At 34.6% G+C, this 23,180-nt stretch overlaps 1 protein-coding gene across 2 annotated transcripts in view; it reads left to right on the top strand.

Annotated features, from left to right (window-relative positions):
- The first annotated feature begins 387 nt into the window (after nucleotides 1–387).
- The window catches only part of Pgant2 (polypeptide N-acetylgalactosaminyltransferase 2), a 310,217-nt gene continuing 287,424 nt past the window's right edge, over nucleotides 388–23,180 (top strand). Inside the window, exon 1 of one of the 2 annotated variants that reach the window (XM_073969497.1) lies at nucleotides 388–798. The gene's annotated coding sequence lies outside the window, so the exon portion shown is untranslated. Of the gene's footprint in view, nucleotides 799–15,689; nucleotides 16,252–23,180 lie in introns of those variants that run through there. The other variant, XM_073969496.1, reaches the window with a different exon arrangement.

Genomic DNA, 23,180 nt, shown 5'->3' with positions numbered 1-23,180 from the left:
TTAGCTCAATGACCCCCTTTTGCCGAAAAGTTGTTGATGTGTTCATGTAATTAAGAAATATAAGCTAAAACTACGCTGATGCCAAACTACGGGCATGCCAAATATATCTTTTGCATATTTTCGTTCAATAACATTGCACATTTTTTACACTTTATTCTAAAATTGTATCTTTAATTATAAAAGTCGCATTTTGGACAGTGTACTTCTTCATGTCTTTCTCGCACTCTCTCCGCATTATAAGAAGCATGCGCACAAACAGCAAATAACGCTCTTTATTAACTCTTATAAAAAACTTTTACATTTTCGCTATCCTACTGACATTTCAAACGTCAAATAATAAGGGTGGAATTGCTAACAAAAAAGGGGTGGAATAACACAGACAAGACCAAAATACAAATGGAGTAAAGAAAACACAGTTGAAATTTTGAAGGTGCTTAAGTTACACAGACACACGGAAGTGTCTGAGGACATACTTTTTCATTCGACTTTCTTTGGTATTCCCTTTCGGCTTTAATAGAAATTAGTTAAACCTCGAATAAAATGGCAAAAATAGAATAATAAATTTGTTTAAAGTGTAAATAAATCTTGTGAAAATTCCAAAATATAGAAAGAATTAAAAAAATGCCAGTTCCGTCGAATCACATCAATAAAAACCCCAGCCAGTGAATGCCAAATGTGAAACCATTTATAATGACAACAGAAATTTGCACAAAGCAATATCAAGTGAAGAAAAAAGTGTCAAGGTGCCACTACGACTGTCGATGATTTTGGCCTTCTAAGTGCCTCTTCAGAATAATGGTAATAACACGAATTATGGTTACTAGTAAATGATAAAATCAATATTTTGTTCTTATTTAATTCCAAATTGAAATTCAGAAGCATATGCATGCCTTTGTTTGTTTATATTGGGGCTGTCAGCCAACCAACCAGACGTCATTCATCCGGCTTCTAGGATTTTTTCTTCGATGTGCAAAAGAAACAAAATAAAAACAAATCCAGGGAAAATGAAGAATGAATGAATGGTTGACTGACTGGCAGGCTGGACGTAAGTAGGGAGTCATCATTCATAATTGTTGTTGTCTGGTTTAAATGTCAAATGACTGTCAGTAAAAAAAGAAAATAAACAATGCCATACTTTGACAGTTGCGTTCATATGTGTGGATATTGCAGACATGTTAGGACGAGAGTACAACCCTTATTGTGAAGGATGAATGGTGTTTCTTCGATTCTCTCGTTGTTTTTTCACTACTCTTCGAATGTTGGAATAAAATATGTATGTAAGTATTTTTTACAAGAGTATTTACGCAACTTGTTCAAACCTGGGATAAACAGTGGATACAAAAAAAAAAAAAAATATTGCGCTGGTCAAGATATTTAATATTGCCCCAACAATAAATATACGGGTTTCGTCTGGTGTTTTGTATAGATCAAGTGTTCATTTAAATTTGAAAACATATCAATATATAATATAGCTTGGTAATAAGTGAATCACCGACAAATCAAAACCCAGGTAACATTTTTGAATGTACACGGAGGAAAAAAGGCCTCTCTATCAAACAGTTAAACAACTAAATTATTGCAAAACCAACATTATTACAAAATTTGAAATAAACAACTTTTTATTGGTGTTAATAAATAGCATTATTAACATGTTTGTTAACAGTTTAATTCGTACACATCTTCATTAATAAAATAATATAAAAAATTAGCGATATTCCACTAAAAATTTTCCCAAAATTAACAAAAAGGAAAACAACTCATTTCTTGTACTGTCAACTAATTTTTTGCAAAATTCACAACTATTTCAATCTTACACGATTTTTCCGGAATAGTAAACGTCTGGGAATTGAAGAATTAATTTCGGAATGTCATATTCCAATTAAATTTTTTTCAATTCTTCTTTAATGTATTTTATTAAGTCGGTCCTATTAGTGGGCGACCTTTTCCCGACTTTTTTCGTCAGGTGGACACATAATATTTTTATGGGGTTAATATCTGGACTTTCGATAACTTAGGCGCAGTCGTATAACAACCAAGTCCTAAATGAAAATGTCTTGGTAGTATTTATATTGCAATTTGTTTGAATTTTCAGGGTCATCAAACCCAAATTTCTTGACGCTGTTGGTTAAATCATTTTTAAAAACATCCAAATAAACCCCTTTGTCATGTTTTACTGTTATGCTGGGTTTACATTTACGAAATCCACTCCATTTCAACTGTCGATTCCTTTGAAATGCCAAATTAAATCCAACGGATTTCAGATGAGTTTTCATTTGTTATACACGCAAAAGAATTGGCCGTACTATTACTTAGTTGACACCAAAAAACCACCACAAACATTTTGCCTGTCGTTTTCGTTACTCCCCACAAATTGAAAGAATTTCTTATATTAATTCCTAATCTAAAAACTAAATTCTTAAAAATTCATCGTTTGTAATAATTGAGTTGACTAACTGTATGTCCCAAACCTATATTGCAGCAAACATATACATATATGTTTGCAACAGTCCCAAGCCTAAAATATGATTGGGTCCTGCAAACAAATATTTGTTTGGATGACATATAAATACAAACCCAAAAGCCACAAAAACATACACAAACACACACATTTATAAATGATGGTGGTTTTTCTTTTATTGAAATGCATAGAAATACAAAACACAAAAGCAACAACAGACGCACAGGTACATACACAATTCCAAATAGTGTTTCGCTTTTAGAAAGAAAAACTATTAATCTATCTATATATATAAATGAGCTTGGTGATAAGTGATTGACTGACTGACTGACTGACTCATCATCAACGCCCAGCCAAAACGGCTAAAGCTAGGAGCTTGAAATTTTACCAGTGGGCCACTGTTGATGCAAATGTGCGAGATAAGGCCGGGTTTTAGAAAATTCGTCCTGGAACCACAAAAAATAACAACAACAAAAATCCTTATTTTTCTTTACTATTACGTACTTATTCACTTAGTTGGCCCTCTGCAAGACATGTGTCAAATTAATGCTACAACTTCATGATACCGTAAACGATCACACATAATTTAAAATTTTGTAGTTTACTTCTAGGCGCACTTATTTTATCGTAAACCACTAAATAATAGAAAGACAAGACATTTGTTATCTTCCATTGCAACAGATGTCGCAGTTGGTGATAATGATATAAACATCAATTACGCGAAAAATACCAACCGATCCTGATTTAGTTTTCACATAACAGGTGTCGCACAAAAGATTTTCATTCGTTAAAATACAGTTAGAAAAGATGATTACAAACGATGCATTTGTAAAAATTTTGATTTTTAGTTTAAAATTAAAACAAAAATTCTTTCAATAAATGATGTTGGGTTTGTTGAACAAATGAGTTGCTGTTGAAGACAACATTAGGGGAATAAATTCAGAAATCGGCCAGAACAACAACTAAAAACTGTATGGACCTCACTTTTTGGTAATAACTAAATGTTTGCAAATCAATGAAAGTGCAATAAAATTGTGCATATTACCACGATTTATTTGCAATTAAGAATTTTATCGTACATGGAGATGTACAGTTATAACTATTCAATTTCAAAATCTGTAATTTGAAGAAATCGCTAAATAATTAATGAAATCAATAATAGGCCCCAGGAATATAGGAATATAGGAATTTGGTATGGAAATCAAGGTTGGGAAGTGGTGCTTCTAAAAGGAAATGGTTTGCAAAATTACCAATCATGTGTACGAAAAGTACTAAATGGTACTAAATTTAGTACAATTTAGATTTGGGTGAACGTAAAGATCTGGAAACCTGAAATTTGGAATTAAGGTTACTGTTGTAGTGTAGGATTGAGATATGAGGGTAGTTTTGGAAATTCGTGCTTATGTGTACGAAAAGTACTAAATAGTACTAAATTTGGTACAATAGGAATTTGGGTGAACGGATAGAGCTGGAATCCTGATATTTGGAATTGAGATTACTGTTGGAGTGTAGGATTGAAGAACTTTTGGAAATTCGTACTTATGTGTATGAAAAGTACTAAATGGTACTAAATTTGATACAATGGGGATTTGGGTGAACGGATAATAGCTGGAATCTAGAAATTTGGAATTGAGATTACTGGTGGGGTGTAGGATTGAGGTAGTTTTGAAAATTCGTACTTATGGGTACGGAAAGTACTAAATGGTACTAAATTTAACACAATTTGGATTTGAATGAACGGATAGAGCTGGAAACCTGAAATTTGGAATTAATATTACTGTTGAAGTGTAGGATTGAGATATGAGGGTGGTTTTGGAAATTAGTACTTATGTGTACGGAAAGTACTTAATGGAACTAAATTTTGTATAATGGGGATTTGGGTGAACGGATAGCGCTGGAATCTCTAAATTTGGAACTGAGATTACTGGTGGAGTTTAGTATTGTGGAAGTTTTGGAAATTCGTACATAGGGTACGAAAAATACTAAATAGCACTAAATTTGGTACAGTTTCGATTTGGGTGAACGGATAGAGCTTGATTCCTCAAATTTGGACTGAGGATCACTGATGAAGAGTAAGAAAGATGCACCAAAGGGTTTTTGGAAACTTGAGTGTACGAAAAGTACTAAATGGTACTAAATTTAGAACAATTTGGATTTGGGTTGACGAATAGAGCTGGATTCCTGAAATGTGGAATTGATATTACTGTTGGAGTGTAGGACTGGGGAAGTTTTGGAAATTCTTACTTATGTGAATGAAAAGTACTAAATGGTACTAAATTTGGGACAATGGGGATTTGGGTGAACGGATAAAATTGGAATCTCGAAATTTGGAATTGAGATTACTGGTGGGGTGTAGAATTGAGGTAGTTTTGAAAATTCGTACTTATGGGTACGTAAAGTACTAAATGGAACTAAATTTTGTATAATGGGGATTTGGGTGAACGGATAGCACTGGAATATTTAAATTTGGAACTGAGGTTACTGGTGGAGTTTAGTATTGTGGAAGTTTTGGAAATTCGTACATAGGGTACGAAAAATACTAAATAGCACTAAATTTGGTACAGTTTCGATTTGGGTGAACGGATAGAGCTTGATTCCTCAAAGATGCACCAAAGGGTTTTTGGAAACTTGAGTGTACGAAAAGTACTAAATGGTACTAAATTTAGTACAATTTGGATTTGGGTGAACGGATAGAGCTGGATTCCTAAAATTTGGAATTGATATTACTGTTGGAGTGTAGGACTGGGGAAGTTTTGGAAATTCTTACTTATGTGAATGAAAAGTACTAAATGGTACTAAATTTGGGACAATGGGGATTTGGGTGAACGGATATAGTTGGAATCTCGAAATTTGGAATTGAGATTACTGGTGGGGTGTAGAATTGAGGTAGTTTTGAAAATTCGTACTTATGGGTACGAAAAGTACTAAATGGTACTAAATTTAGTACAATTTGGATTTGGGTGAACGTATGTATGTAGCTGGAAACCTGAAATTTGGAATTAAGATTACTGTGAAGTGTAGGACTGAGATATGAGGGTGGTTTTGGAAATTCGTACTTATGTGTTCGAAAAGTACTAAATTTGGTACAATAGGGATTCGAGTGAACGGACAGAGCTGGAATCCTGAAATTTGAAATTGAGATTACTGTTGGGGCATAGGATTGGGGAAATTTTGGAAATTCGTATTTATGTGTACGAAAAGTACTAAATGGTACTAAATTTATTACAATTTGGATTTGTGTGAACGGATAGAACTGGAATCCTGAATTTTAAGTATTTTAATTTTATTTATTTTAATTTAAAGTATGAATTTTTGTAAACGGAAAGAGTTAGAATTTGCAACCCGTTCGCGGTAGTCTATAGAGGTAGAATTTGGATTTGTGTGACGGATAGTGTTTGAGTCCTGAAATTTGAAATTAGGATTACTATTGGAGTGTAGGACTGAGGTAGTAAGGGTACGAAAAGTACTAAGTGGTACAATTTGGATTTGGGGGAACGGATAGAGCTGGAATCCTGGAATTTGGTCAGACTGCTGTTGGAGTATAGGATTGAGATGGAAGTAGTTTTTGAAATTCGTACTTATGGGTACGAAATGTACCAAATGGTACAACTTGGATTTGAGTGCACGGATAGCGCTGGAATCCTGTTATTTGGAATTATGGTTACTGTTGAAGTGAAGGATTAAGGCTGTTTTGGAAAATCGAATTGTACAGAATTTGGTATAATTTGTTTTTGTGTAAAGGGGTTTTTGGAAATTCGTCGTAGAAAGGTATGAAAAGTGCTAAAATGTACTAAATATGGAATCCATTGTATTAGGCTAGAAATCTGAAATTTTGAACGAATGGTCATTGATGGAGAGTTAGGAAGATGTACAAAAGGGTATTTAGAAACTCGACCTATAAGTGTACGAAAAGTACTAAAAGTTTCTAAATTTGGTACCAATTGCATATTTTTAATGGATAAAGCAAGAATCTTCAAATTTGGTATGGGAATCAAGGTTGGGAAATGGCGTTGAAATAAGGAAATGGTTTTGGAAGTTCGTATTTATGATTACGAGCAGTACTAAATTTGGATTTGGGTGCACGGATAGAGGTGGAATCCTAAAGTTTTGAATTAAGATTACTGTAGGGGTGTAGGATTGAGATAGTTTTGGAAATTCGTACCTTTGGGTACGAAAAGTACTAAATGGTACTAAATTTGGTACAATTTGGATGAACAGATAGAGCTGGAATTCTGAAATTTGGAACTAAGATTACTGCCGGACAGTAGAATTGAGGTAGTTTTGGAAATTCGTACTTATGGGTACAGAAAGCACTAAATTTGGTACAATTTGAATTTTAGTAAACAGATAGTGTTGGAATTAGGAATTAAGATTACTGTAGGAGTGTAGTATTGAGGAATTTTTGAAAAGTCGTACGTATGGGTAAGAGAAGTACTAAATGGTACTAAATATGGTACAATATGGATTTGGGTGAACGAGTAGAGCTGGAATCCTGAAATTTTTGTTTGGGAAAGAAATGGTACTAAATTTGATACAATTTGGATTCGGGTGAATTAATAGAGCTGGAATCCTGAAATTTGGAATTACGATTACAGTCGAAGAGTAGGATTCAGATTGTTTTGAAAAAGCAAACTTATGGTTACGAAAAGCACTAAATGGTACTAAATTTAGTACAATTTGTATGTGGGTGAACGGATAGCGGTGGAATCCTGCAATTTGAAAGTATGATTATTGTAGCCCTGTTGCGTAGAGGAAGTTTTGAAAATTGGTACGAAAATTATAAATTGTTCTAAATTTAGTACAATTTTAATTTGGTTTAACGGATAGAGTTTGAATCCTGAAATTTTGAAGTAAGATTACTACTAAAGTGAAGGATTGAGGTAGTTTTGGAAAATCTTACTTATGGGTACGAAGAGTTCGACTTGATACTAAGTTTGGTACAATTTGGAATTGGACGAACGGATACAGCTGGAATCTTGAGATCTGTAATTATTATGGAATTTACTGTAATTATTTTGTATTAATGTCCGTGTATGGCTGAGATATGTCGTCGAAATACGTACCATAAGTATACGAAAATTACTTAATGGTACTAAATTTGTTTTTGGGTGTAGTGCTGGAATTTTTATTTTTTGGAGTTAGGGTGTGTATTGGTGTGCAACGTTGATCTCGCTGTTAATGTGTAAGGGTGAGATACGGCTGATCTTTTTGAAAATCGAACTTAAGGGGTACGTACAGTACTAAGATAAAAATAAATATTTATTAAAATTGGTATTAGTGCGACCAAATTTTCAGTGTTTGTCATTTCCATATTATATATTGTTTATTTGTTTTTTTATATCCTTTCCGCATACGAAGTAGCGGGCATTTTGCTAGTTATAAAATATAGAAACATCGTTGAACGCTTCACGTTAGTTGTGAAATAAAACAAATTCTCCTCAAAATTGAAATCATCAATGGAGAATCGGCATCTGGAACCAAATGATTATATATGTAATAAATAGATACATATATATTTCAAATATATGCATATATGTATATGAAAAATGTATTAATATTATTACAATATTAAATGTGATTTCTTCTTTGTGCCATAAATATTTCAAATAATAAAATGTTTTGGGCATCTAATTTACTAAAAAGCACAACTTCCTTAAGAAAACACAAAGCACTGGTGTATTCATTCACTTTTACCGCCATTGGAACTGCGTAGTGAACTAGATAGTTCCATATAGTTCATTTGGCACAACTCTACTGTTTGTGAACGAATAAATCGCAACAACAACAACACCCTCATACACACCACCAATGCAAAAACAAACTTTTTTAACTTCCCGTCTTCACTTCTGTGTCACATATGTAGCTCTTTATTATAAAATAACCGAGATCACTGTTGTCTTTGACAAAAACCCTCTCTCCACCCATGAAAAATATGTTGGTACCCAAACAAATAAAATTGAGATATCCCACCATACAATTGCTATCGAACACGATATCGTATTCGAATGTTTCTCGATAGTTTCACGAATATTTTGTTCGAGAACGACACACGAGAATGAGTTGAAAACGATTCATTCGTCGTTCGGTTTATGGAAGGAAACCTTCGATTTCGAATATCGGTAATATTACTACTAGCGAATGAATTGACGATAGTTTTTACGATATTGGCGAAAAACATTTTTGGTGGAGTTTCTTGATGTTTCTGTTTTTATACCCTAGGCTAGAAAGTGTATATACACTTTGATATCGAAATAACGGTTTTAGACCCCAAGTATGTTTGGACGAAATTCGTTTCAGACAATTTGGAGTCGATTTAGCCATGTCCGTCCGTCTGTCTCGAACGGATCAACCGATTCGAACCAAATTTTGGGTATGGTAATATTTTGTCCAAACTTAGTTTAAGTTCGAAGATGGGCCATATCGGTCCACTCCTTCCGGTACCTCCCCCACAAAAGTTCAACATTTTCCTGTAAAATGGTGTGAACGATAACTCTCGAAGGGATCAATTGATTTGGTCCAAACATCGCACATCGTATTATTCTTTCCAGATATAGATCGAGTTCTAATAAGGACTATATCGGTCAACTCCTTCGGGTACCTCCCACACAAAATTCGAATAAAGTGAAGTTTAAGAGCTCCTCTCGAATCGTTCTGAATTTTTTTCAGCAGGTTGTCCCCTTTACGGTACAATTTTTTTCTTGCGCAAATCCATACTTCCTGAGATATTGGCCTAAAAGCTCCAAGAAACCCTGACGGCACCAACCAAAATGACAAATCCACAAGACAATTTTCGCAGGGAATTTCTGATTGGTGCAGACTTTGCGCATCGTGTTATTTCATACAGTCATGTATCAGGATGGAACATGGACTATATCGATCCATTCCTTCGGGTACCTCCCACACAAAACTTGGGAAAAGTGAAGTTTGAGAGCTACTCTCGCATCGTTTTGATTCTTTTTTTCAGTAGGTTGTTCTAGCAGCCTCATTTGCAATAATGGCCCAAAAGCTCCAAATGGCTATTGTGCAAAATAAATCTTCGTTCCCGTACTTTTTAATAGTAAAACTCGTAAAAGAGAGAACTGTAAAAAAAATTGTTCACACACAAAAGTTTTTTGAAATAACGGAAAAATGGAAAATACGTCAAAAAACTGGAACGAATGTCAAAGTCGGCGTACCAGCCAATCAAACGCCGGCAACCATGTTACTATTTTTTGCACGCTCAAATTTGTCAAGTCATTTTTGTTTAAAGAGAAGTGAACATTTTAATCTTTTTTGTGTACGGGAACGGTTTTTCGGGTAAAATTTGTAAAAGTCGTAAAAATTGTAAAAACTTTTTAGTTCTGGAACAAAGCTTAAGTCTAAGCTTAAAACTACTTTAATATTTCGAGTCCTTTATGAAGAAGTTTGGTTACTAAAAATGTTTGGTATGTACAGCTGTGTTCAAAATAATAGGAGTGCTCATTCACACCAAGGGAATGGTCGATTAAACATGGTTAAACTTACCCATTTTGGTTTATTTTGAATTTGTTTAACATTGTTGACATCCCAACAGTTTATTCATCAGCAGAAATGTGGCAATCTGTTTTAAATTATTTACGGTTTACACCAACATTATAAATCGCCTTCAAATTTGTTATTCAAAAAAATAGGAGTGCGGAAGAAAAAGGGCAATAAAAATATTTTTAGTTGAGTTTAAAATCAAAATTGTTTATATTTTAGTTGACAGTAGTGAATCCAATAGATTTTATGAGATTTGATGGCTGTTTGAAAACAAAAGTTCTTTTGGAGTAGCCTGAAAATCGGTGATTGTCCTTGCAGCGATTTTTTCCATAAATTGAGCACTTATAGGGTAACTCAATGGATTTTGTAGACAGAATTTAAGTGATTAGAGTTTTTTGATGCTCTGGCTGTTATCTCGAACAATATATAATGATCGGTATCCCGGAAATTCGTGTATTTTGACCCTTGAGCCAAGTTAAAGCCGGTTTCCATTAATTCTTTACGTAAGGATCGGATAAAAAAGCGTATATATAAGGCATTAATTTCTCGATCAAGTGATGTTTTGAGGCCCTTAACATCTTAACTGCACGCAGAATTCATTATATGGTTCATTTTTGAATAATTGGATGATTGGCACATATGAGACATTTTTCAAAACGCATTGTTGATAAGGAAACTTTACGGACACAATTTTGAAGTTGGCCTAAGATTATTTTTATTAGGTTTCGGATCGTATAATAAACAGTTTTCTAATGAAGCTAACCTAAGTAAAGTATTTTTGAGTGAAAAACGTAAGTTTATATTGAAAAATATATTACGGCGTATACCAACCATAGTGCAATCCCAGCCTGCCTATCACTAAATGGTTCAAAGTACATTTCAACCGTTCACGTTTTAAACATTTTTTGAATAGAAGCAAAATTGATTGCATACACAAGGTTAGAATCTTAAAGACTTCCAAATATTATTTGGTTGGTGAATAAATTCCTTATAGATACGCTTTTTTGGCCGATCCTTACCTTAAGGGCTAAGGTAAACTGTCTTAAACTTTGCTCAAGGATCAAAATACACAAATTTATAGGATACGAATCATTATATATTGTTAGAGATAACATCCATAGCATCAAACAAATCTAATCGTTAAAGCTTTTGTCTACAAAATTCATTGAGTTGCCCAATAAGTGCTCAATTTATGGAACAAATTTCTGCAAGGACAATCGCCTGTTTTTTGGCTACCTCCAAAGGACTTTTGTTTTCAAACAGTATTCAAATCTCATAAAATCTATTGGATTTACTACTGTTAACTAAAATATTGAAAATTTTGATCCTAAATTCAACTAAAACTATTTTTATCGTCATTTTTCTTCCACACTCATATTTTTTGAACAAAAACTTTAAACACCATTTATAATGTTGGTGTAAACAGTAAATAATTTAAAACAGATTGCCACATTTCTGCTGATGAATTAACTGTTGGGATGTCAACAATGTTAAACAAATTCAAAATAAACCAAAATTGGTAATTTTAACCATATTTTTTGACAATTTTCTTTTTTTGTATGGGCGCTCCTATTATTTTGAACGCAACTGTATATTAGGGATATAACTTTTTGCACTTTTTTGCAGATATCGAAAATACCACCACATAGCCGTGTAGAGCATGAAAAACTATTATGAAATAAGGTGTAATTTGTTCGCTATCGCGAAAAAAGTTTCCGCACCAAATGCATTGAAGTTCAGTAATGCATTTTTTAATTTTATCTGTTATAACAAAATATTTGTTTTTCATTAAAATTTTTATTTTTTTGTAGTGTAATTTCAAATCATTATCAAAGCGTTCTGGACCAATTTTATCTCAAATCGCGCCATTTCGGAGCATATTAGGAATTTTTGACACTATTGCAATTTTTGGTTTTTCTTTATAAACTCGTGCATTTTATGTTTATATCTTTTGTACCTATCGGACAAGAGAATATGGTGTCATTTGCAACAAATTCGCGAAAGTTACAGACCGTTTTTAATGACTTTGCCTTTGAGAAATTTATTTTTGTCTATAAATATTTATTCAAACAAAGCAAATTTAAAATTATAAGTAGAAAAAATACCAAAAGGGTTTTAGTAATTGCGGTCGGTGCTGAAACTTTTTTCATCGAATCGATCTTAGAAACGCGTTTTCATTATTAGGACAAAATTCCCCACATGGTACTGGTGTTGTATTTTTGTAGAAAACGAATACAATTCTCACAGGCAAGGTCAACAAAAACAGTCTGTAACTTTCGCGAATTCGTTGCAAATGACCCCAAATTCTCTTGTCCGATAGGTACAAAAAATATAAACATAAAATGCACGAGTTTATAAAGAAAAACCAAAAATTGCAATAGTGTCAAAAATTCCTAATATGCTCCGAAATGGCGCGATTTGAGATCAAATTGGTCCAGAACGCTTTGATAATGATTTGAAATTACACTACAAAAAAATAAAAATTTTAATGAAAAACAAATATGTTGTTATAACAGATAAAATTAAAAAATGCATTTCTGAACTTCCATGCATTTGGTGCGGAAACTTTTTTCGTGATAGAGAAAAATTGACACCGCATTTCATAATAGTTTTCCATGCTCTACACGGCTATGTGGTGGTATTTTTTTGGTTATAGCCCTACTGTATATACAGACTTTAAAGCAAACTCTTGATTCAAAATCGATTTATATAGGGCATAATTATTGTGTTTGGTTTTGTTTTTCTCAGCGGCTGAGGGTATATCTCCGTCAGCACAGTTGACTGAGTCCTTCTTACTTGTTTTGTACCTTTTTCATCTTTATTTCTTTGTTATGTTTGCGATACTTTTGATAAACATTGATGTCCTATATTTGGTAACCTACCCATATTTTGTCGTCATCAACACTTATTGTTCATATTATACGTAGCATTTATATCGAAATTATTTGGAAAATGCAAATGGGAATTTTATACAAACATCATAAAATTATTTCTTGAAAAAAAAGATTTCCAAAGTAAAAAGTGTTTCTCGAAAAAAATTTCTTTGTTAAGAAAAAACATTTACCAAATGTTCGAAAATGATATCGTTTTCGATCTTTTGGCGAACAGAAGAAAAACAGATGAAAAAGCATTTGCCAAACGTTCGAAAATGATATAGTTTTCGAAACTTGTGGCAAACATTCGAAAAATATCAGCAAATGGTATATTGGGATGTTAGAACATTTTGCAAACATATACTTGTTTGCTACCAGCCCAAACATATATTTGTTTGGATCCAAACATATTTCTAACATATATTTTTCTACGTCTAGGATTTTTTTTTTGGAAATTCGTACTTGAAGAAGTACTAGTTCTACTATATCAAGCTAGAATTCTAAAAAGGGGTTCATTGTTGGTATATGTAGGGGGTTCTTGGGTTCTTGGGAATTTGAAAAATTAGTAAAAGCTACTAAATGGTTATTGAGTTTCGCGATGATACATATATGGCCGCATTTGTATGCCCTCCACCATATAATGGAAGACATATGAACTTTGTAATTCCGTTTTTATTCTTCATTGTAGATCCAACAAAGTATATTCTTGAGCGTGCAATTCAACAACGATATATAGTCAGTGAATCTGTGAAAACTACTCAAACGTTCGAACGAATTGAACTAGGCGTATAAAATGTTGGTCAAATGTAGGTCTGTAAAACTTTTGCTGTTGAAAAGGTGCTATATATGTCCACGTTTTGCTGTGCGCTTTAGATAATTTTAAAGGGATTAGTTAGATTTGACCTCTAAATTGGTTGCAATTTGGGATTTTGCGTTTCCAGAAGCTAAAAAACATATCTACCAAAAATTTTTTATATAGGTCCAAGTTTAGGTATAGCTCCCATATAACGCCCCATCTAACAGGACTTATCACTTTAAGAAATTTTGAAGGTATTAGACCCATTTGACCACCAAATTGGTTGTAGTTTGGTATTTTATTATTCCAGATGCCAAAAAACGGTACCTCCTGATTTTCGGTATTTTGGAGGTTTTAGCGTCATTTTCAAACCAAAATAGGTGAACATTAGTTTTCATTCGTTTTTGGGGCCACAAATATATTACCCAGAAATTTGTCAATATAGGCCCATGTTTCTCTCATAGAAGGTACATCCCAATTTTCCTTATTTTCGAGGTTTTAGCAGCATTATCCTACAGTAATGAGTAAAATTCGGTATATAGTCTTCGTTGGGGATATACAGCATTTCTGCAAATAATTGTCTATATAGGTCAACGTGTCGATATTGCCCCCTAGAAGGTGCATCTCGATTCTTGGTATTTTCGAGGTTTTAACCACTTTATCTAACGGAAATGGCTAACATTTAGTATTTAGTCTTCTTTGGTGAGATAAAACATTATTTTAGGTATAGGTGTACGTATTGATATAGCCCCCATATAAAAATACGCCCTATTTTCAGTATTTGCAAGGTTTTAGCCTCATTATACTACTGAAATGGGACATACGGGGATATATAATGATTTTGGGTATTTTGAAGATTTTAGCCACATTATCCAACCGAAATGACAGAAATTTAGTATTTAGATTTCTTAGGGGCCACAAAACATTTCCCCAGAAATTTGTCCGTACAGATCCACGTTTTGATATAGCCGACATACAACCGTACTTCCAGATTTTAGGCAGTTTAACGTTTTAAGACCCCATATCACACCGAAATGACGGACATTTGGCACTATATAACGGAACCACCCTATTTTCTGAATTTTAAAGGAGTTAGTCTCATTATCACACCGAAATGGTCTTCTTTGGGGCTGCATTTTTTCCCTCACAAATTTTTCAGTACTGATCCACGATTCGATATAGCCCTCATATAATGATGTTTGGTATTTTAAAATTATCGGGCCGAAATGTTTGAAACTTTGCATTTAGTTTACTTTGGGACCATACATCTTTTCCCCAGAAATTTATCAGTACTGATCTACGTTTTGATGATATTCCACCCGTAGAACGGTGCCTCCCGATTTTCGATATTTTTAAGGTTTTAGACACATCATACCGAAACGGCTGAAATATAGTATTTAGTCTTCTTTGGGGCAACAAAACTTTGCCCCAGTACGGGTTCACGTGTTGGTATAGTCTCCATAGAATGCTACCTCCCGATTTTCGTTATTTTTTAATAAATTTGAAATTTTGTAATGAAAGCTGTTTGTATTAATTTTAAGCCCTTTTCAATCATTATGACCGTTCTTATTTCGGACTACCCTCTTGTGTTGATTACGTTATTACAACAAAGAGGTCATGTTGTCTACAACACAACACAACCATGTCTCCAACAGCGTTGAGTTGAATACTTTGGCATACAACTAATTGTTGTTGGCACGTGTTCTGTATGATGGGCAAAAACATTACAATACAACGGTGGTCAACGTAAACAAGCTCACAAATAAAATCGAATGCCGTCTAACGAGTCTATGTGAAACGCGTCGTCGGGTGGTGGGACAAGATTTCGAAAAATGTTCGATACGAACAAAAACACAACATGTTGGATTGCATGCCAATAAGAAATTGGGGGATAGTGAGAGAAATGGTTGTGTTAGTCAACTCTTATACAAAAATGCAGCGAAGCATTTCTTCTGCTAGTCGGTGTTTGTTGTTTTTTTGGTTTTCTTTGTTGGTGGGGTCTTGTCACTGAGACTGCTATATCAGCTCGGCGCTGAAGCAAACAACAACAAGCTCCACATTCATTCGATACAAGTATCTGTAAGTACGTGTTAGCTCTGCTACTTCATATTCTGTCGCTGTCGGCGGGTTTTTTCAATGAATGAACATCAGCATTTGAAGTTGACGTAAACAGAGCTGGCTAATGTATTAGCCATCTGTTTGCCTGCAACTGCAGCGCGTTGGATAAAACATTTGTAAACTTTGAAAATTTGGCTATTTGTGCGGTGGTATTGCTGTTGGACGTTACTAAGTTTTTTCATCGCTCCGATTCGGTTTATTTCGAATTTAACAGTAACGGTACGTCTTCGTCGGTCGGTTGTCTTCAATTAATTGTGGTGTGTTTGCGCGCGTGAATTTAATGTCAATCAGCAGCAACAATAAAGAAGACTCGTCTTTATAACGTGTGCGGGGCAATATTGTCGATCGTCGAGACGGTACGGTTGAAGTGAACAAAAAGAAAATAATCGAAATTCGGTTAATTGATTTCAAACAATATTCGATTTTGAATGTCATTTCCTACTCAATACGAATTTGAGTGTAACAAAAATTTGAAAGAAATTGGTTAAAAAGAAAGCACGAAAAAAGTATGTGTAAATTCCATAATAGAAATTAAAAACAAATCAAGAAAGAAGTAAAAAACAAATATTTTTCAAATTCATGTCACGCCCGATTTCTGTGAAATCTGGGACCATTGTCAAGTGAAACAGATAATGAAAATGTGATCCCAAAATATTGAAAAAAGAAGAATGTTTTTGTTTGTTGTTATTTCAAAATAAGAAGTCTATGTGAAGTTTAATTGTGTCTGGTCTCCGAAAATATTTATTTATCTAATCTTATCATATAAAACAAATTATAGTGTATTATACGCAACACTAGCGAGAAAATCGGAAAAAGAGATAATACAGTCGACTCTGCGAGATAGCAACATGGTGAATGCAACAGTTTCGTTTAAGTGAAGCGATATCTTGTTATCATAAAACAAGTTAACTTGAAATGGGCAGAGTCGAATCAATTATTATTCTCGCCTAAACGAGAAAATCTCACCCTTAAATTTTAACCGATTTTTAAATATTTTTATAACTTGAAAACAAAACGGTCACGTATCGAATTTCGACACAAAAACTCTCTGTTGGGAGTTCCTTTAATGAAAAATTTCGTAAAATTAAAAAAAAGAATAAAAAAAATAATAAATTTCTATTTCAGACCTTTCAAAATATAAAAATAAATAAAAGCATCCATGGCATTATCTTGAAAAATTTGTTTAAAAGAATGCTGAATTATAGTCAATTTCATGAACTTATGTACATACATACAGCTGCGAAAAAAATAATAGCACCACCTCCTACAAAAATGGTTTGGAGGCATTCTTATTTACATGTGCAAATTTTGAGGATCGTTTCGTGTGTTTTTAGAACTAATCGACTCTAAGGAATTAAAAACTAACAAAACCCACAATTATTTTCGACTCTTTTTTAAGGAACAAACCAATTTTTACAAAAACCCCAAAAAGTGGGCGAAAAAAATAATAGCACCACTATTAAAAATTCTTTTAAAATGATAGAAATTGGGCAAATGTGTACACTTTATCACTCAAGAATAGTAGTAAATCAAGAAAAACAAGTGCCTACTGATTTCCAGTTCAGTTGAATTCGATAGTAACGCTTCGGGATAGGCTTGGTATCGAACAAACGGATTCTGGCATTGGTTGCAGGATTCTTTTTCAATGACCTCTTAGAAACTGTCCAAAATGATTTTCTGGTCGTTAGTTTTGATGTTGTGGTTACCTTATTGGCCTTCTCTAACACTTTGTTGATTTGTCATAGCCTAGGAACAGCGCACAACCCTGGAGAATGGTCACATAACTTAAATACTACAATTTCTTTTACTCTTTTGCAGATTATATCCCAGATTATTACTGTTTACATTCAGCTGGAAAGACCAAACTAGTGCCAAATTATCTTCTTTATTAAATCGAGTCGTAATTTCCAGGATTTCAACGAAAACAAGTTTATTCTTTACAAGATTGATACCGTGTATAGGGCTTAGTCTCTAACGACAAAGTCAACCTCATACTGTTACGGTTTAAAAATCCTCGGTTAATGGGATTTGCTGTATATTTTTGGTTTTATTATGAGTATTTGAGGAAATCTAACAAACAAACGAAAATATTATTCTCCAAACATGAATATATTGTCCAAAAACTAGATAAAATATGGTCCCACAGTTGGTCTAGCAAATTTAGAAATTCCTTGTCAACTTTTTTTGGATCCACATCGTGTTGTCCGTTAAAATTACGGAGTTTCCCCGAACTGAGTGCTTTTAAATTATGTTCTCTGAGACATTTGCGAAGTTTTTGTTCTATTTCCGATATAATATAATGCTTTTATAGTCTTCTAGGACCTTTGAAATATTACATTTTGGCATTTTGGAATTTAAATTCTGACCTGATGTTCTGTCAGGGGTCAATAATTCCAATATTTTGTGTATTTTCTTTACAGTTAATCGCGTGCTGAATAATTTTCTTAGAGTTTCAAACAAAGCTGACAACTTATCTGTAAAATAGTGTACTGAAAAATCTTTGGAGAAAAGTTTTGTGGCCCCAAACAAGACTACATACCAATTCTGAATTTAAAATATCGAAAATCGGGAGGTATCGTTCACAATCACAGGTATCACTAGCACTAGTAAATACCAATTTTCAGTCATTGCGATAAAATAATGAGACTAAAACTTTTAAAATGTCGAAAATCGGGAGCTACCATTCTACGGGTACATATCAAAACGTGAACAAGTGCGGACAAATTTCTGAGGGAAATTTTTGAAGGCCCAATGTAGACTTAATACCAAATTCCAACCATTTCAAGGCTAAAACTTCCGAAAATCTTGAAGTACCATTCTATGGGGGCCAAATCAAAACATAGACTTGTTCCGACAAATTTCTGGCGAAAAGTGTTGTGGCTCCAAAGAAAACTGAATACCAATTTTCAGTCATTTCGGGGTGGTAATGAAAATAACGAATATCGGGAGGTACCGTTCTATGGGGGCTATATCGGGGCATGAACCTATACCAACAAATTTCAGGTGGAAAGTTCTATACACTCAACGATAACTAAATACCAAATTTCATCCATTTTGGTGGGATAATGAAGCTAAAACCTTAAAAATACCGAAAATCGGGAGGTACCGTTCTCTGGGGGTTATACAAAAACGTGGACCGATATATCCCATTTTCAATACCAACAATCCTGCAAGTAATAAAAACTTTTGTACCAAATATCGACTCTTTTTCTTTAAAATTGCGAGCTGTATCTGGATTTCAATAGACAGACGGACGGACGGACATTGTAAATCGACATAGAATTTTTTACTTTATAGGGTCTCCGACGAATATTTCGATGTGTTACAAACGGAATGACAGATTTAATTATACCCTCCATATGGTGGAGGCTATAATAAATAAATAAATGCATTTTTTAACATTTGTTTTGTTGTTTTATTTAAGAATTTATCTTAAAACTGGTTCATTTTTCGATTTTGGAAATAGATTAGCAATTATTGTACCAGCCGGACAATAAACTAATTAAATTGATAATCAAATAACCACAGCATGAAAATTATATGATGGGCATCCGAGCCCAATAAGGATTATTTAAATACGAAAGAGGATTTTAATTTAGAGATGCAATGGTTAAACCTATCGAGGGCATACAAAAACTCCATTCAATAATACCCACAAATGCTGGTACAATAAGTGCTAAACCAACTTTAAAACCGACAATTTTTAATATGTTTAAGGCAAATTCCTAAATAAAACAACGAAACAAATTTTAATAAATTTAAAGGTTTAGTTTTCTTGATTGCTTGAGTTGGAGTATTCCCCCATTTGGCTCAACTTCATTTATTATCCTCTATTACACAGAGTAATGTTTTTCAAAACGAACTGACAGTGTTGCAAAATTTTACTGATCGCTACCAATATCATGATTTCATCCCGGCGAAGCGAATTATCAATCGGCTTCTCAGTTTTTGAAATGATGCCTTTTTAGCGAAAAACCGAACTCTTTAAGTGTCTAGTATTCCCATATGAATGAGAATCACACTCACTTTTCGGCTTTTCCAAAGAAACACCAAAATCAAAATATTCTGCAACATGTCAGCACGTATCAACTAAGAAATCATCGAATTCTGTGAGTTGAAAAAGAACATCAACACAGTAGCCTGTGAGGTTGTTGTTGGAATTTTGTTTTTAACAAAGTCCACATTCGCGTGCCTCCGCTGTTTTTTGTTTGGTTAGTTTATTGTTGAAGATTCAATCTCATTTGATTGCTTGAGTTGGAGTATTCCCCCATTTGGCTCAACTTCATTTATTACCCTCTTTTACAGAGAGTAATGTTTTTCAAAACGAACTGACTTACTTACTTAGTTGGCCCATTACAGAACATTTGTTCCATAGACCGAACTAAGAAAGATCTTTGGAATACCGCGCCTTTTCATTTCTTCATCCACTTCTATGCTCCATCGAAGCTTATGCCTGCCGATTCTGCGTGTACCGCCATGAGGCATGTATTCATACGCCTTTTTAGCGGGTTCATCATCGCTCATTCGTGTGATATGGCCTAGCAAACGCAATCGTTGCATCTCGATACGTTTAACTATATTCATGTCTTTGTATAGCTCATATAGCTCGTGGTTCATACGACGTCGATATTCACCGTCAACGCAAATCGGCCCGTAGATCTTTCGAAGAAATTTCCTCTCAAACACACCAAGCACTGCCTTATCTGCTTGCGCAAGTACCCATGCTTCGGAGCCATACATTAGCACGGGTAGTATCAGCGTTTTGTATAGTGTTATTTTTGTTTGACGAGATGTGGCTTTGTTTTTAAATTGCTTACTTAAACCATAGTAGCATCTGTTGGCCAATACATTTCTTCTTCATATTTCACAACTGATGTTGTTTGTTGTGTTTATGGCAGTGCCGAGGTAGACGAATTCTTTTATTACCTCAAAATTGTAGGTACCAACTTCCACAGTTGGTCCGAGCTCTATGGACGCTTTGCGCATCGACACCATCAATTTGATCTTTTCGCCGTTTACCGCCAGACCCACTTTGGAAGATTCTGCTTCGACCTTCCTAAAGGTATCAGTTACTTCTTTTACTGATCGTCCCATGATGTCTATGTCATCAGCATAAGCAAGTAACATGTGGCTATTGGTGTAAATTGTGCCATTTCTTTTGACGTTTGCATCTCGTATTACCTTTTCCAGCAAAATGTTGAATAGGTCACACGAAAGGCTGTCTCCTTGTCTGAAACCTCTTTTGGTACAAAATTCTTCGGAGAGGTTCTTTCCAATTTCAACTGAGGACCTAGTATCAGTTAAAGTCATCTTACAAAGCCGGATGAGCTTTGCGGGGATACCAAATTCAGACATTGCATGGAATACCTTTTATCGGAGGGGACTGTCGAATGCTGCTTTATAACACTGTGACACAAAATGGAACTCAAAGTCTGGGAGGTGGACAATTTCTTTTGATTGTGGAAGCCCTTGATGAGTATACTAAGAACCCAAAAGGAAATTTTCGCTATAGGTCAAGTTTCTGAGATATCGCGCGTTGAAGTTTTTATTTTTTCCTATAATACTTCATAAAATAGCTCCATATCTCTGTTTGGCGTTGTTGTAGCTTCATTTTAAGGTGGCATGTCTTCAGTCAAATCGATTGGCGAATCTTTTTGTAGAACATTTCATTCTTCTAACTCAATGCCTTTCATGTCCTTTTCGTCCTTTATTTCTTGAACTAACAAAATTTGTTATTAACGTGTTCATCATTACAAGAGCTATTTGTGGTAAATATTTCAGAAGCACCTCAGATGTCTACATAAGCAATAACCAATTGCTATGTCTACATACCAATAAATAACCAATGACGAATATACAGAAAAACAAAACATAGTTTATTTCCGAACCAAAATCGATTAAATTCCGAAAAGGACAATGAAAACGGAACAAAATCGATTAGTTGTCAAAGAGAACCGTACCTAAAATCTTCTGAGCAACATTTTTGTAGAATATTTGGATGCTGAAAAATCTCATCTTGTGGTACTTTCACTACGGTTCAAAAAATAAAGGACAAAAAGGACATGAAAGGCATTGAGTTAGAAGAATGAAATGTTCTACAAAAAGATTCGCCAATCGATTTGACTGACGACATGTCACCTCAAAATGAAGCTACATCAACGTCAAACATAGAAATGGAGCTATTTTCCCAAGTATTATAGGGAAAAAATCAAAAACTTCATCGCGCGATATCTCAGAAACTTGACCTATGGCGAAAATTTCCTTTTGGGTTCTTAGTATACCAATCAAGGGCTTTCATCTCCAAAAGATATTTTCCACCACCCAAAAATGCTGCTGCACAGTGTAATCGTCAAAAAGGTGATAAGTGTCGATCTGCATCTCTTGGGTCTTCTCTAGGATTTTCCGCAGGGTAAATATCTGGTCAATGGTGGACTTGCCAGGTCTAAAGCCACATTGGTATGGTCCAATTATTTCGTTGACCATTGGCTTTAGTCATTCGCACAATATCCCTGACACTATCTTATAAGCAATAGGGAGAAGACTTATGCCCCTATAGTTGAAGCATACAGTCTTATCTCCTTTCTTGTGGACGGGACATAGGATGCTCAGGTTCCAATTGTCGGGTACGCATTCTTCCTGCCAGATGGTGCTAACTAGCTGATGCATACACCTTATCAGCGCGTCGCCTCCGGTTTTAAACAGCTCGGCTGGTAAGCCATCGGCTCCTGCTACTTTATTAATTTTCAGCCGGTTGATTGCTGTTTTTACCTCATCTTGGTCGGGCGGTATACATTCTATACCATCTTCTGGGATTGGATCTGTGGTATCATCGTCTTCGCTACTATTGGATACCAGCAGATTGGAGAAATGTTCCTTCCATATCCTAAGCACGCTATCTGTATCTGTTACCAGATTACCTTGCTGGTCTCTATAGGAGGATGTGCCTCTGCCAAAGCCATCTGTTTGATGTTTCACTCTTTGGTAGAATTTTCGGACTTCATTCTGGCTCCTGTACATCTCGATTTTTTCACACTCCCGCTTTTCCATTTCTCTCTTTTTCTTGCGGAAAAGACGTTTCTCTCCTTTTCTCCCGATATCTCGCCCGTGCGCTACGCGTTGCTACTGATTTTAAAGTATATCTATATGCCGCATTTTTCTCTTCGGTAGCAGCACGACACTTCTGGTCATACCATGAATTCCTTTGTCTCTGGAATCCAAGTATGGATTTTGCGGCTGTTTGCATGGAGTGGGCAATATTTTGCCATTGTGTTGTTATGTTATCGGGACAAGGAATGCTCGCGTTAAGCAATTGGGCTAGTTGAGTGGAATATGCTGTGGCTATCTGTTTTGTTTGCAGCCTATCGATGACCAACATCCGCGTTGTGTCTGTTCGTGCTTTATTTGCAACGTTTAGACGGGTACGTACCTTTGGTGC

The sequence above is a fragment of the Musca autumnalis genome, unplaced genomic scaffold (genome assembly GCF_047663935.1).
Source record: "Musca autumnalis isolate F117 unplaced genomic scaffold, ASM4766393v1 scaffold_2, whole genome shotgun sequence".
NCBI lineage: Eukaryota > Metazoa > Arthropoda > Insecta > Diptera > Muscidae > Musca > Musca autumnalis.
This window is presented reverse-complemented; position numbering and strand designations above follow the sequence as displayed.